Source organism: Mytilus galloprovincialis, chromosome 13 (assembly GCF_965363235.1).
Source record: "Mytilus galloprovincialis chromosome 13, xbMytGall1.hap1.1, whole genome shotgun sequence".
Taxonomy (NCBI): Eukaryota; Metazoa; Mollusca; class Bivalvia; order Mytilida; family Mytilidae; genus Mytilus; species Mytilus galloprovincialis.
The window spans coordinates 25,473,530-25,485,927 of NC_134850.1; the positions used below are offsets into that span (position 1 = coordinate 25,473,530).

Below are 12,398 nucleotides of genomic sequence, written 5' to 3' on the forward strand. Positions count from 1 at the left end.
TAGATCTTTTTAAAAGTACTGCTTTGGTGTGGTTGACAAGACCTGATGAAATATTCTAAGTAGAAGAAATTGTTTTTTATATGCTTGATTGATAGTGATGATTTAAAAGACCTGAAATATTTTTATAGACATGATCAATGCAGTTATATGGTGTTTTTTGTATTTCTGGCGGATATATTTTTTACTTCTATGTATTTGCGTATTTTCTATTCTTATTGTAACTCACTTTTCGTCCGTCGTCGTTAGCTCTTACAAAAATCTTCTCCTCTGAAATCTGAAATCTGGGCCAAATTTTAGTTAGGTATAGAACAGTAATTTTGTTCAACCGAAATACTAATAAAAGGGTATTATCAGGGACATATATGTCTCTGGTACCCGGGATGATGGGCGGGGAAATTTGGACTGCCACTGGAAAACGACGGTATATTGGATAGGGGCAGACATTTTGCCTTGCAACAGGCTACCTACGGACCCCTCAAATAGTTGTTGCAAGGGTTCTTAACGTGCAAAGAGCGTGGCACTCTCTTTACGTCTTTACACGAGGCATCGGATTTAACGTCCTTATTCTGACCGGACGGAATTGCGAACTTGATATATCCCGCACAGCCAAACGGACGCCCCCCCCCCCCCCCCCCCCCCTAAGCCATCGTTTTACTTCAGATCGGGAGACATCCAAGTGATCATGTTTCGTTTCCCCAGTCACTCTTGGGGTCATTTGACACAAATTCTAAACCTCACCCAAGTAGATCCTTAAAGAATATACGGTTGATATTATTTTTAAAACGCATCAGTGTTACATTAATAACATAATTGAATTTTACAATTATACAAAATACACATATGGCGGAGAATGACAATAAAAACCAATGACATCCGTAATAGAGGTAGCTTTTATAGAAGACAGATTAATATTATTATTCTCTTTTTGGTATTTACCTCTTGAAGTCTTTCTTTATCACTTCTATCATCGGGTTTTGAAGAACATGTTTTACTCTCAAATGTCTTTCAAGGTATCTCAGAAGCATTTTTTTCTCAATTTATATCTCAAAACTGGCTTCTTAAAAAAAGTTTACTTAGCAATTTCCTTCAAAGCAAAATAAAACAAAAGGCAAAGTAAACACAAAATTCATTTTTTTATTTTTCTTTCATCAGCTTGAAATTAATACACCCTAATCCGTTATGTTTATTCAACAAATATCATTAACTATAATCAATTAGTATCGATCAGAAGACGATTGTTATTTGGATATGGTTGATTGATGATTGATGATTGGGAATTTGCAATAAGACGTTGGTCACGTGCCGAGTGGCACGCGCTGATTGAAAAAGTAATTTTACTCAAAATTATAATATCTATTGATACCAAACTTTTTATTTCTTAGTTATATACTCATATCCTCTTATATCCATGTTCTTTGTGGTCTTAAAACATCGTTTTAGTGTCCTTAGTGCAAAAACTTTCTTCTTAGTGCACTAAGAAGTCCTTTGCGTTACTTCTACACACCGATCAACCACTGCTTAGTTCTAGTTATTTAAGGTCCTAGTGTGAAATTTAACCAATAGGAATTGGTCTTTTTACACTTTTACATAGGCCTACATGTATACGTTTTGTCAAGGGTTGGTTCATTACCGACCGTGCAAGGGCTGTATAGCCAGTCAAGGTCGTTAAAAACTTCCATTTGTTGGTTCATGCAATATTGAAATTATGATTACTCAATGCGCAGTTACTAGTTACTGAAGTTGATATTTGCTACTTTTCTTCTTTATTTCATATAATTGATTTTTTTATTTTTTTTCTTCGAAAAATTTGTGGTGTTGAAATAGGGAATAGACACAGATACCTAAGCACATTTAACAAAAGAAATTTTGTGTAATGTCATCAATCTGTATTACACGTAGACAGGATGTTCTCTAGAAACTTTACGTTATACACACCGGAGAGTACACGCACTGTCGTAATGGAAAATTGCTGTATGTTACAATTACCTGTAATCAGCTTTGCAACAAATCAGTTGACTGACCATGTCATTACAGTTCAAACAGATTTTCCTCAAATCAAAATGGAATATATATATATATATATATTCATTTTTATATCTTTAAAATTTAAAACTTTAAAAAGTACACTTTGACAAAATTATGAAATATAACGAATCAGGGGCGGATCCAGCCATTTTAAAAAGGGGGGTTCCTAACCCAGGACAAAAGGGGGGGGGGGGTCCGATTACATGTCCCCATTCAAATGCATTGATCGTCCAAAAAAAGGGGGGTTCCAACACCCGGACCCCCCCCCCCCCCTTTTTGGATCCGCGCATGCGAATTGAACAATTTAAAATAGTATTTTAACAAAGTTTAAGATATATAATTTTACAACGATCATAAAAATATCCAAACAAACGATAAATCTAACGATATGAACCTACACAGTTTTATATTATAAGACTGACACACACCAGTTTGGTAACTCAGTGTGCTGGGCCAGGGTGCTGGGTGAGGTGTTGGAACTTGATATACATGTATCATTAAGTTACAGTTCTGTTAAGATTTGACTGTCTTTTTACAGGGAATTTCTATTCTTACTGTTAACAGTTAGTATATACTGTTCCTGGCTTAGAATGGTTCTCTGCTCAGCAACTGGTGCGTAATTAGCATTTTATTCACGTGATTTTATTCAAATATCTTGTAGCAGTAAAAAACACAAATTAATGTATTTTTCAAATAGCTTTATTCAGCTTTAAATAATTATAGCGAAAAACAGCGAACATGGGAAAATGAAATGTTTTTAGTAGCCTCATTATTAAATCTCCCGGTGAGTGTGATCAAATAAAGAGGTTCTCCGTAATCAATACTTGGGAAATCTTATCTGATTCAGGATCAATTCATCGGTTACACTCCCCTATCACCAGTGATTCTTTGTTTTTAGCTGACATTCTGAAAAAAAGGTGTGTAACTGTAAGTGTTGACTCGCAATTTGCATGATTAATAACAGATATCGACTCGTTACACGGACTACTGCAAAAAACAATTATTCAGTTTACTGATTTAGATGGAAGGTAAACGGACAGAAAGTCGCAGGACAAAAAGTCACACTCACAGGACATGAAGTCACAAATTTGATAGGACAAAAAGTCACAAACAAATTGTTGACAATTGGTTTTAATATATATGAAAAAGATCTTGAAATATTTTCTTTTTATTACATATATTCATTTTTAATTTAAGGAAATTCCTCATAGAGCTTGATAAACACGATAAACATGATAAATGGAAATGTATTAGATTTTAATCTTACAAAGGATATATTTATGGGGCCATATTTATTGGCAAATTGAAGCCATTTAAGTACATTGTACAAAGCGACTTTGAAATTTTGTTTTCATAACAATTATTTGATTATTATTGATATTTATTGAATAAATTTTAATTAATAAGTTGCTTCTTATATAAAATTTCAAGAAAAATACAAAAAAAAGTGTTTTCTTGTTCAAAGAAAAATAATCTCTAAACTGAATTGTGACTTTTTGTCTGTGACTTGTTGACCGTGACTTTTTGTCCTGTGACTTTCTGTCCTACATTCAGATTGAATAGGGGTTTGGTTGACCCCGTCTCCCTCTATCTGAGACTACTACAATGTATCTCAGTGATGAACTTAATGTTTTATGTATTGTGCTTGTCATATATGTATGTTGGATAAAAGCTCTAGAGCTTATGTTGTATTGTATGTATAACCAACTTTAAATAAATCTTTTTTGTTAGCCCATAACAACTAACAAGTAAGATTTAGGTTTCTTCTTTTTGTAATACAAACAATTATTACGTAATACAAACAATTATTACACCTTGAAAGGATTTTTTTTTACTATGACAGCGTCCAAGAAAAAAGTTGAAATAGCTAGACACTAACTTTATATTGGACCCTAGTAGCTTTAAATGTGCTTGTGGTTGCAAATGTAAATGCATGGATGCCTGCTACACTATAGAATACATAACAAGGAAGCTTTGCTTTGCTCTTCATGGGGTACGAACTCGTCTTCATAATTAAAAACCTTCAGCCAAGCAAGCGTAAGGGTCTTTGACAGTAACCAACACTTATCTCACAAGGCGTACCTAGTATGTCTTTTTAGGTATATATATATATAAACATTTATTCGTCATTGTGCGAAGTGCTCCTTTGAAGGAGGGATTTTCTAAACCAGAACAGAACAGAATAGCCATGCAAGACTTTATTATCATTTGGACTACCGGTAATATTATGGCACATTTTGTCTTACCACAGGGATTTGTGTCAATTTATCTGGTTTTCTATCCTCTGACCTCATTTTCATGGTTCAGTGGTTATTGTTAAGTTTTTGTGTTTTGGTTGGGTTTTCTGATATTGTATGCAACATGTCAAGTATATTTGTTGTATGAAAATTTTAGGGATGTACATGTTAGACTGGCATGTTTTATTCAATCTTGACCTCATTTTTATGGTTCATTGCTTAATGTTACCTTTTTGGTTTTTTTGGCCAGTTTCTCTATTTTATTATTTTCAAATTAGCAAAAGGTCAACTAGGTGCATATGTCTGACTGAGAAGTTTCATCTTACTTTATTTTCATAGTACATAGGACAATATAAAAAAAGAAGATGGGGTATGATTGGACAACTCCCCATGAGAGACCAAATGAAACAGAAATTAACAACTCAAGGTCATCCTACAGCCTTAACAATGAACAAATATAAAAAAAGAAGATGTGGTATGATTGCCAATGAGACAACTGTCCACAAGAGACCAAAATGACTCAGACATTAACAACTAAACGTCACTGTACGGCCTTCAACAATGAGCAAAGCCCATACCGCATAGTCAGCTATAAAAGGCCCCGATAAGACAATGTAACACAACTCAAACGAGAAAACTAACGGCCTTATTTATATAAATAAATGAACGAAAAACAAATATGTAACACATAAACAAACGACAACCACTGAATTACAGGCTCCTGACTTGGGACAGGCACATACATAAATAATGTGGCGGGGTTAAACATGTTAGTGGGATCCCAACCCTACCCCTAACCTGCGACAGTGGTATAACAGTACAACATAAGAATAAACTATAAAAATCAGTTGAAAAAGGCTTAACTCATCAGATGGACAAAAATACAAGTGGACGTGGCCGGGTACTTGTACATCCCTACACAAAAAGACACAATGAACAGATCTGAGAGTACTCCCAGTTATACTGCATAGTCAGCTATAAAAGGTCCAGAAATGACAATGAAAACAATTCAAACCAGAAAACTAACAACCTAATTTATGTACAAAAAATGGAAAAACAGTTGAATGTTACACATAAACAAAGGACAATCACTTAATTATAGGCTCCTGACTTGGAACAGGCACATATATTATGAATGTGACAGGGTATAAGGAACTATGAAAATGTTTAGCTTTTGTGGTTTGGTTTATTTTCCAGATACTGTAATCAATAGGGTCACTTTATTTAGTAAACGGAATGATTGTAAGATGCACATGTCTGTCTGTCATATTTTATATGACCGTGACCTCATTTTCATTGGTCAATGAAACACTGCATTGTTTATCATAATTAAGCTTAAAGTTACAGGTAGATTATATTTGTAGGATATGTAACAATTGTAAGGTGTGCATGTCTCTCTGGCAGATTCATAAAACCATGACCGCATTTTATGGTTCTTTGGTCAATGCTAAGTTTTCTTGGTTTTGTCATTTTATCAGATATTATAAGCATAGGTCTACTTGTTGTACGAAATGAATGGAAGGTGTCATATAAAAAAAGAAGATATCTGTTTGCCAAGGTTAATTTTACTAAGACCTCATTTTCATAAAACAATGATAATATTAAACAGCAAGAATGAGAATCAAGTCAAAGTTAAATACAAATGAGGCAAAATTTTCAGTTACCTACTTTTTATGTATTAGTAGTTATTTTTGTCATTAAATGATATTATTTACCCTTTTATGTGTAGGGCAAGAATATTAAAGATATAAAAGGGAAACTATAAACAGAAGAAATTATCAACAAAAATAGATTTACAAAGGTCACATGACAAAGCCTAAATGGTAAGTCCACTGTTGAAAAAAGTTTTAGCCCTTGAGTAATGATTAAATATTTATTAAAATAAGATGTGGTACGATAAATGAGAAAACTATCCATCAGAGTTCAATTAAGTGGATGTAAGCATTGTAATTACCTATTAGAGGCCAATGATGACCTGTTAGTAATGAAAAAACTCATACCCTATACATGATATAGTAATCTATAAAAGACAACGCTAACAAAATTTGAAACAAAGCATCAATTCAAACTTCAAATATACCAGACTAATTTATAAAAAAACAAAATATTATGAAAAACAAAAATGACGGATATGAACCAACATCAACCACTGAACTATGTACAAGCTCCTTATATTGGACAGGCATAATATGGCTGGGTTGATATAAAAATAAGAAGCAGTCTGATTTCAAATAAGACTTTTCTCCAATAGAGATAAAATGACATTTAACAATGTTTAAGGAGGCTCGAGGGTATAAAAATTTCAGAAAAATATTAAATATTTTTTTTTCATAACTAATTTTATTTATAACTTTATTAGTTTTTTATTTTTTCATATGGTACAGAAATCATTCTAAAAAATCAATTCGTTTTGGCCCCAGACAACTTTTAAAATGTATATATCATTGAAAAAGCTCCAAATTATCTCCCTTTGGTGAAGAAATGCCATTTTTTGGCATGAGAATTGTAATATCTTTTTTAGCTCATCAGTGACCTATATTTTTTATTATCATTTTCAACTAACTTTACTTAAACTATTGTAAAATTTAAGCGATTTCTGTAATTAAGTTCTTTTTTCATTTCAAAATTACCTCTATTTCTCCTATTAGTTCAACAGAAAAAAAAGTACCTTTACAAAAATGTATATATATGCTTCTTTCAAAGGCAGATTGTGAGTGTGAATGAATGGTGTCCCCATTTTTTTAATTTAATATTTCTATTTTTCTATAAAGTATAAGATAAAGTTCATTTATAGAAAAATATAGCGTAACCCTATATTACATGTATTAAGAAAAAAAATTGATTGAAACCTGTGAGCCCCCTTAATTTAACAAAAATAGTTCAATGTACAGCCTTTGACAATGAGCAAACGCTATACCGGACAGTGGTTTTTAATAACAGCACAACATTTGAACAAATTATAAAAATTTGTTGCAATGGGCTTAACTCAAAAGACTGCAACAAGGAACCAAACAATAACCAGTAATATGTAAATCATAGACACAAAGCACTGAAATAAGAGTACTAACAATAGATATTTAAATGAAAGTTTATTAAAATGTTCATAAACATGATAAAATAGTCATTTTATTGCTGTATTTCTCTTCACTGATAATTTTTGAGTTTTGTGTATTTGTAGGTCAGACATCTCCGTTTTCATGGTCATCATTCAACAGATCAATACTGAACAGAAAACTTGGAAGATGATATTTTTCTCAACAGTGCGACTTTTTTTATTAATTTGAAATGGAATGTTTTTTTCTACATTTAATAGAAAAAGGAAATTTCAACATAATGACTATAACAAAAAGGAGTCATATCATCACGATCATAGATGCTCAAGAACTTGATCATGTAAATGCAACAATGTAATTATCAATTGAAAGAAGGAACGAATGAAAAAAATATTAGTATGTTGTTGTCCAAATAAACCTGCTTTGTCTTCTCATTTGAATCGCTCCATCCAATAAAGATGTACCGAGGAGGATCTTTGAAGAACAGATTGAAAAATGTTTTGTCTAAGAATTGCAGGAATATTCTAGTGGATGAATTAATTTATTGACTTGACTCTTATATAGTGGACTGAATAATTGTACATAGCAAGCAGTGAAAAAGAAAACTAAAACTTTAACACAAAAAGTGTTTAAATTATAAATTTGCAAATATAAGCATAATATTATGTACACCACAAAGGTATATAATTCAAATTGTTTGCATATTCATGTATTGCAATGAAACTATAACAAAGAAAACATTACTTCATGAAAAGAGTAAACTATTCAGTCAGAATATGAAATATTTTTTTCAGTTCTATTTTTCATTATAAAATAAACAAGACAAAGATTTCAAAACAATATTTTTTCATTTATTCAAACATGTCATCATTTTTTTTCAGTGAAAGAACTTTACTCTTTGACCTTAAATTTTATTATACATTCCAAAATCAGAATTATAATCTTTATTGTCATATTAACAAATAAAAAAAAATGTTTGTGACAAAATGAAATTTTTTTTATATATATATATATAATAAAATATAAAAAAAACTTGTATACATTTAAAACTTTTTACTACCAAACAGCATTCATTGCAACATACACATACTGTATATTTATATCTATATATTTATAATTTGAATCCCATAGGATTTTATTTTGTCCCATGGGATATTAAAAATCCCATGGGATAATAATAATCCCATGGGATTTTTTTTGTCCCATGGGACAACAAATATCCCATGGGACTACAATTATCCCATGGGACCAAAAAAAATCCCATGGGATTTAACCAAAATCCCATGGGATAATGGTAAATCCCATGGGATTTTGCCCTGTCCCATGGGATATTGAAAATCCCATGTTTTTATAAATCAAATAGCAAAATAAATATAATAGTAACAGTAGAAAACTAATGAAATTATTGAATCCCATGTAATTCCGCACATTTTGGTTATATACATGACACTGTAGCTCTTATTTGAGGCGGCGGCGGATTTGCAAATGAGTGTTTTGCAAATTTAAAGTGTCCAGTGTTGACAGTCTATTAAATATTGTCTCAATACTCAAATAATATAACCAAAATATAACCTCCCTTTAAGGTAGCACTACAGTCTAACAATGATTTTTTTGAAGATATTTTTTTTATCACATAATTTTGAAGCAAGTATTATTCTGCACAGTTTGTAAATATCCCAGTTATTATCATATCACAACAGGGGGTAAATTGATAATGAACTTATGTAAATAAAAGCACATGCAATTAATCTAGATATATAGGCATTTGGAAGGGGCTAATATGTCAATCATCTGTTGATACAAGTGTCCAGCTGTTAATCCCTGACCACAAGATAAATATCCCAATGCATTGCAATAAAAATAATTCATGAAACATGGAAGTTAAGAACAGAGAAAAAGAAAAAGATATATGAAAAGAAAAAAAACCTAAAGGGAAAAAATCTACCAAAATGAAAAAAAACTATGGAAAAGAGTGTGAAAGTATCTTTGAACATGTTGAAGCCTCTGACTGCTTGTATAAATGTCTCATAATTGGTCTTCTACATTTTAAAACAATTTTAGACATTTTAACTAACTTTAAGTTTTTGTGATATTTTTTAATTCCATATAACTCAAAAATCATGTTGGACAGTCTATTTTCAAAAAGAGGATGATCTTGATCTTTTTATGGACAATTTTATTATTCTCGCTAATTTCAGTCATCATGTTCATTTTATATTTCTTTTTAAAATTCAAACAAATATATTCTTTATAGTGAGAATAATTATGTTAATTATTGATTATATATATGCAGCTGGTCAATCCTGTTATTCTCCTATCTAAAAATGTCTGGATAGAGGCGGAACTATGTCTTTAATTAATTACTACATCACATATAATGGTCAAATCTGTGACGTCAAACTTCCGTAAAATGCCAAGTTAGTGTTATACAATGCACAAAAAATACAAATTTTACAGCATTAGAGCACAAAAAAAACAAGCTAGGTGTGTGGTTCTGTTGATAAAGAAATGGTGTCAGAAAATACTGGAGGGTTCCCAGTGGAATTTTTGTCGAGCCTGCAACTTTTGTTGCAGAAAGCTCGACATAGGGATAGTGATCCGGCGGCGGCGGCGGCTACGGCGGCTACGGCGGCGGCGTTAGCTCACTTCTTAAAAGCTTTATATTTTAGAAGGTGGAAGACCTGGATGCTTCATACTTTGTATATAGATGCTTCATGTTACGAAGTTTCCGTCAGTCACATGTCCAATGTCCTTGACCTCATTTTCATGGTTCAGTGACCACTTGAAAAAAAAGTTCAAATTTTTTGTAATGTTGAATTCTCTCTTATTATAAGTAATAGGATAACTATATTTGATGTGTGCGTACCTTGCAAGATCCTCATGCCCGTCAGACAGTTTTCACTTGACCTCGACCTCATTTTATGGATCAGTGAACAAGGTTAAGTTTTGGTGGTCAAGTCCATATCTCAGATACTGTAAGGTGTACATGCCCAACTGGCAGGTGTCATCTGACCTTGACCTCATTTTCATGGTTCAGTGGTTATAGTTAAGTTTTTGTGTTTTGGTCTGTTTTTCTCATACCATATGCAATAGGTCTACTATATTTGTTGTATGGAATGATTGTTAAGTGTACATGTCTAGCGGGCAGATGTCATGTGACCTTGACCTCATTTTCATGGTTCAGTGGTCAAAGTTAAGTTTTTGAGTTTTGGTCTTTTTATCTAATGCTATATGCCATAGGTCAACTATATTTGGTGTATGGAAATATTTTATGATCTTTATGTCAGTCGAGCAGGTTTTATTTAACCGTGACCTCATTTTCACGGTTCATTGCACAGTGTTAAGTTTTTGTGTTTTGGTCTATTTTTCTTAAACTATAAGTAATGTGTCAACTATATATGTTGTATAGAAGCATTGTTAGCTGTACCTGTCTGCCTGGCATGGTTCATCTGACCTGGACCTCTTTTTCAAGGTTCATTGGTCTTTGTTTAGTTATCTTGGTTAATGTAAAGTTTATGTGACAGTTGTAATAAAGCTTAGATTTATACTTAAGACTATCAACATAATATCAATGATTAGTATAGAAGGCGAGACATTTCAGCGTGTGCACTCTTGTTGTATTTATGTGGCATTTATAAGGGTTCTTAAAAGGAAATTCAGTTTCAAGGTCATTTCTCAGAACAATTTTTCATGAGAATTGTAAGGGAAAAAAAAAGTAGAAACTTTATGGGTACTCCTTTTGGCTTGACTTTGATATATGTGATTGAAGGGAGTATTTTCTACAATACCATGTCCCAGTTTTTGAATAATTTGTTTCTAAATGAATGTATAGGTCTCCAAAGATGAAAGGTGAAATGAGGTTTGGCAGCCAGCAGTAAAAACAATATATCTTCTTATTGGAGGCATATATCAAAAATCTAATACACGGTTTTGAAGATTGTGAAATTTTGATTAAAGGGATGAAAACAATTTTTTACTACCATTTGACCTGAATGTGCTATTTTCATCTAAGCTGGAAGACCACTTTTTGGGCAATTAATGAGCTATATTTTGAGATTAGTTATCATGAAAAATAAATTTATCTATAGATTAAGAAAGAGTTATATTTCAGCTTTAAAATGAGTGAAGTAGTTTTGGAGAAATAATTTTTAAAGACTTTTGATTGGAGTCAGAAAATTCTGACTGTAGTGCTACCTTAACATGACAAAATTTCATAGTATTCATAGTGAAATATTGTCTCAATTCGCACAAAATATGACCTCCCTTTAACAAGACACAATTCCAAAGTATTCATCTGTGAACTATTGTCTGTATACAAACAAAATTTTACTATGAAACTTTGTCCTTCTCTGGATATTTTTCCATAGACGAAGACAATATTTCATGATGCATAGTTATGAAATATTGTCTTGTGGTACAATATTTCGAAGGAAAAAAATTTGCTTTACACATTCAGCTTTTAGAAGGAAAAGAATGGCAACATTGAAAGTGAAATAGTGTTCAAACGACAATAAACATATATTTCAACCCACATTATGAAATCAAACAGTCCTAGAAAAGTCAAATTACGTTTTACCTATCGATCTATTTATATTTATTTTTAAATCGGATTATAAGTAGTTTGCAGAGGTCACCTCGATCATAAATGAGATGGCGTCTAGAATAAAATACACACGAAATGCAAATAAAATTGAGAATGGAAATGGGGAATGTGTCAAAGAGACAACAACCCGACCATAAAGCAGACAACTGCAGAAGGTCACCAACAGGTCTTCAATGCAGCGAGAAATTCCCGCACCCGGAAGCGTCCTTCAGCTGACCCTTAAACAAATATATATACAAGTTCAGTGATAATGATCGCCATACTCCAAATTGTACACAAGAAACTAGAATAAAAAAATAATACAAGACTAACAAAGGCCAGAGGCTCCTGACTTGGGACAGGCGCATAAATGCAGCAGGGTTAAACATGTTTATGAGATCTCAACCCTCCCCCTATACTTCTAGCCAATGTATAAATATTAAAATTCAGTGCAAGAGAAGTCCGAGTCTGATGTCAGAAGATGTAACCAAAGAAAATAAA

The 12,398-nt window shown here is 32.2% G+C and overlaps 1 long non-coding RNA gene across 1 annotated transcript; it reads left to right on the forward strand.

Moving 5' to 3' along the window:
• Positions 1-2,392: 2,392 nt before the first annotated feature.
• On the forward strand, positions 2,393-8,256 carry LOC143056889 (uncharacterized). The gene is made up of 3 exons (XR_012972556.1): positions 2,393-3,053; positions 5,992-6,085; positions 7,441-8,256. It is a non-coding gene; the product is annotated as an uncharacterized LOC143056889 (long non-coding RNA).
• Positions 8,257-12,398: the final 4,142 nt, after the last annotated feature.